Consider the following 5300-nt stretch of genomic DNA (forward strand, 5'->3'; position numbering starts at 1 on the left):
ACAAAAGACAAGTAACTTGTATTTGATCTTGTTAATGCATCTATTCTCAAATTAAATGATTTTGGTCTTTAATTTCTTATGCCTTCCTCAAAGGCCTTGGTTCCTATCGGCATATGATGACACGTTAACGTTTCCTACATAAAAGATTTCACAGCAGAGGCACAGCTCGGCCAATGCTTTTAGGCAATATTTTCACTCCTTGACAATTATGATACAGTGAAGTATCTTTCTTAAGCTAATAAATTAACCACTTAGTATCTGTGGGAACTACAAACAAGAGAGATGAATATACTAATTATTACCCTTCGTATCTGGACCTTTGCCTAGGCTTCACTGCTTACTGGTTGTAGCCTATGACAGTAGTCACTCAGCACTTGAGTGAAGAGTCACATGTAGCTTCATCTCTAAAAATATTTGCAAATATTTGCCTGGATCTGTTGGAATGTAATAAAAGGGACAAAAAAATAATGGCCTAATAATGACAGGATGCAGGAAAAAGGGTTATGAATTGAATCTTGAAGCAATTAAACTGTGTCCCGTAGAATTTTATTCCTGGGCTGAGAGTAACGGCCTTGAAGCACTGAGCCTTCTTGCTCAGAACAACTGCCTGCTTCCCAAGCAGCTGCTCTGAATCCAACATCTCCATCATCTCAAGCAGCCGTCACTCCCTCCTCAGGTCTGAGCTGACCCATCTCACCTGAGAGCTGGAGTTGCAGGAAGGCACGAGGCAGGAATTGGAGTCAGAAGGCAAATGGCAAGCGCAGATTTATGGAATGGTGAGTTCCAATAATTAAGTAACCAAAATGTCATACAGAAATGAGATGTGCCACACAAATTGTAACCATGAGTGCCTTAGAGTTTGCTGAGGAGAGAATAGGATTACGAAGACTTTACCCTAATGGTCTAAGAAGGCTTTGAAAACTACGGATGTCTTTCCACGTGCTTTGAGTCAAGACTTGTTTTCTTCACGTTCTTATTAAAAAATCCACCTCTAGCCAAAAGGGTTTAAAGACATTACCACCTTCTAAAGATCATGAAAATTGAAAATCAAAATGACTTTGCTTATGTAGGATCCAAACTTTTCTGAAGTATTTGAGTTCTCTTCAAAGGAAATTCCACACATAATTTGGAGGAATGCACGTGTTGAGGTAAAGATTCTTTTAGGGACATTTAGATGGTGAAAGAAAGTAAGCCCTACCCTCACCCCCACAGATAGTGCAATAAACCATTATTAGATCTTATACTGTTATTAAATAATGTTTTACAAAAAAGATTGAACACATAAAATAAGAACATACCTCTTATGGTTCCAGAAGTAAAAATATCATTTTGTGTCAAAAAGCTCTTCCTGATTGACCACACCTGCTATGTTCCTTGTTCACTGTGTAGTTTATTGCTTATTTCTACAGGCCGGCTCTGCAGATGTCACGTCTGGTTATGCGACAGGTTTGGAGTTTTAGTTTATTTTTGGCTGGGATGGCGTGACAAAGTTTAATGTCTTGCATAAGCTTAACATTTCAAAAATTTTTCGCCTGAACTTTGTTACATCTAGGACTTTCCTGAAACTTTGACCTGATAATGAGGAGAAAGTGAACATTATTCAAAAGATGTAGGACAAGGAAGATAGGGAGAAAGGAGCATCAGTACTGAACCCTCCAGATCAATCTTCGCCCTCGACCTGATACAGTTATCAATGCTGCATTAGACAACCCGGCTCTGGGCAGTGAGCAGAAGCCTTTCAACGAAGACATCTGGCTACTACATACAGTGTTTAGCATGGTTTCCCAATCGAAGGTTTCTGAATTTAATTTAACCTCACCGTTAGCCTCCCTTAATATCTGGCAGGCAAAGTGTTGCACAGTCTGGATAGAATCCTGCTGCAGGATTACCAGATTTCTGGACTATTAGTACTATTCTCTTTTAATGTCATCGTTGTGAAACAAAATGAACAACCTGAAAACTATATTTGCAAGTTAAGCTGCAGTAACCATTTACTGCCAAAACTAAACGTGACCAAAAACCTCTAAACATGACAAAACACACGCACACCACCCTACACCACACACACACACACACACACACACACACACACACACACACACACGGGCCAGGAGCCATAAGGCAATAGTTTGATAAATTATACTACTATCAAAATCATACAACTCCCAAACACAGAGGATACACACAAGAGACAGGATGTGGGTAAGAGGAATCCTCACTTACTACTAGGGAAAAGTATGAACTCTAGGAGACAACCACGCTGAAGAACACTTTACAATAGCCAGTAAGGAGGGTGCAGGACTCACAAACCAACAGCCTCCCTTGTAGACAGACCCACTAGGGAAATCCTTGGACATGTGCACAAGGAGATATGTCAATGCAGCATTGTTTTTACTAAAGGAAAAAGGAATAATCTAAATGTTTATTAATTTTAAAATAGAAAAATATATTCATAAAAGGGACTACTATTCGGTAGTTAAAAGGAATAATCTCAATCTATATGCATCCACATGGATAAATTTTGAAGTCATAGTGAATAACCATGCTGAATTGCAGAATGATATGCACAGTCTGGTGCAATTTATAGAAACTTTATAATTTAAAAAAATTATATATATACATTTTTTAAAGAAACAGATCTGTGAAAAAGTATAAAACCATGGGAGTGTATTGTTTAAGGTGTTGTCAAAATCACAGGTGACTCCCTTGTTTAGGCCAAGCCCAATTTGGGTTCTTTTAAAAATAAGCAATGAGGTAGAAGTGTCAGAATATCCAAAGACTAGAGAGTATTCAGAAGTTTTTTTTACTGTCCTTTAATTCTTTCTGCAAAAACGTTCAGACATGAGCACATTGGTTCCATCAGCCTCCTCAGGAAATGTCTTCATTTTTCATGTGCCCGAGCAGATAGGAACGCCCCAGGCCCCCTGCCTGCAACCTTTCATAGAGGCAGACGTTAGAGCTTTGACCCCAGCTAAAATCCGCTCCAAAGTGGGCAGAAAGAGGTATTATGGCCTTTTTCAAATGAACCTCTCCTAGGGTCAAAATAAATTATTGTATAATATATAATATATCCAATCGCAACTCAACGACCTCCTTTGAGGCAAGTTTGACGGGCAGATTCTTCTCTGTTCTTTATTAGCAACATCAGTCAGAAGGTGGCACAGTTTGTGAACAGCTTCTCACGGGAGCTCTGCGAGCCTCACTGTTGCAACGATGTGAACCTGGTCTCTCTTGGAAAGATGCTTGCAGATCCCGGGAAGGCTTACTTGAGAACAACTGTCCACAGACAATTCATTATTGCTGTCTTTTTTTCTTCTAAAAGACACAGGAAAATATTTAAACCTTTGGTGCGTGTGAGGGGGTTTTCAGGTGTACAAAGGGTCTCCACAAACGATGCACGTCACCTTCGAGGTGGTGGTCACCTGTGGGGAGACGTGGAGAAGAACGGCATCAGTGAGAGTGGAAGAGAAGCTTCAGCGGTACCTGTAACATTTTATTCTTTAAAAAACAAAGGTGAAGCAAATATTGCAAAATTACGGTAACATTTTAAAACTGGATGGTGGACATATAGGTGCTATTATATAATTCTCTCCTGCTTTCTGTACACTTGAAATGTTATACTTAAAAAAATGATAAAGAAACAAAGCAATGCTGAAGGGTGAACAACAAACTTGGAAAAATATATTCAGAACATGTATGGGTGTGGGCCCTGTGGCCGAGAGGTTAAGTTCATGTGCTCATCTTTGGCAGCCTGGGGTTTGCTGGTTCGGATCCTGGGTGTGGACCTACACACTGCCCATCAGGCCATGCTGCGGTAGCATCCCACATAGAAGAACTAGAATGACTTGGAACTAGGATATACAATTACGTACTGGGGCTTTGGGGAGAAAAAAAAATACAGGAAAATTGGTAACAGGTGTTAGCTTAGGGCCACTCTTGCTCACCAAAAAAAAAGGAAAAGCATACTTAAAAAAAAAGGAACATGTATGAGAAAAGGGTCTATTTTCCTGATATGTAAAGACAAATCAATAAGGACAAGATAAATGACCCAAGAGAAAAATCTGTGGAGGATATGAATGGGGAATTTATAGAAAAATAGCTAATGAATTTATAAAATATATAGCCTAAATATATATGAATCTCTCTCCATGTGTGTCTATGTGTGTGTATACACTCATCAAACAAATGCAAATTGAGAAAACAATACTGCTTTTCACTATCATACTGGCAAAATTTCTTATATTTGGCAAAACACAGGGTTACTAATGGTGGAGAAGAAACATTCTCATGTGTTTTTGAGAAGACTGTATTGGTATAATCATTCTGGAAGGCAACAATTTTTACATTCCCTTTGAAAGACCAATTCCATTTCTAGGGTTTTTTTCCTTTGGATATAATTGCATGAATGCACACAGATATATGTATAAAGGTATTGTTTATCATAGTAAAAAATTGAAGAGAAAATAGATTTTCACCAGTGGAAGACAGATCAAATTGATGATGATACATCCAAGTGCCGAATAGTCTGTATCAACAAATGAAGATCTCCACAATACAACATAAGTTTAGAATGAGCAAGTGGTGGAACCATGTATACAATACAATTCGATTTGCATGAAAGGCATGCGTTATATATACGTGTGCACCCAAATGTCTGAACGCAGCATCACAGTGATTACCTCCGGGGCATGAAACTGGAGGTTGGGAACAGGCAAGAAACCTTTTCTTTCCTCTTAGACTTTTATTGCATCAGTTAGGACTCTATGCTGCAAATGACGGAAAACGGAAACTCAACCTGCTCTAAGAAGTGGGTGGATTTGTTGGCTTAATGTAACTGAAAAATCTGTGGGGAGTTTCAGTTCATCTTGAATCACGGCTCTGCAATGTCACCAGGATGCTTTTCCTGGGTCATGACTTCATCTTTTGCGTATGTGAATGGTGTCCTCTAGGGGTGTGTACCTGATGGCCCTGATCATCTGGATAGCTCCCCTATCCATTACCAAAGGCAAGGGGGAATGCTTCCCTTTTCCAGAAGCCTCTACTTACTGGCTCTCAAGGGTACATCAGTTCTAATTGGATTGTATACCAATCTTTGAATCAAACATCATCAATCGTGGCAATGGGCTTGTGGATCAATTCCAGGCAAACAAATTAACATAAAATGGAGTCTGGATGGTTTCCCAAAAGAAAGAGGGATGCTGGGCAGCAAAGAGCAGATATCCACTATTGCTAGATAATGTTTTCCCAAGGGCATGTAATTATCTGTCTGTCTATCTATCTATCTATCTATCTATCTATCT

The sequence above is a fragment of the Equus quagga genome, unplaced genomic scaffold (assembly GCF_021613505.1).
Source record: "Equus quagga isolate Etosha38 unplaced genomic scaffold, UCLA_HA_Equagga_1.0 HiC_scaffold_4625_RagTag, whole genome shotgun sequence".
Taxonomy (NCBI): domain Eukaryota; kingdom Metazoa; phylum Chordata; class Mammalia; order Perissodactyla; family Equidae; genus Equus; species Equus quagga.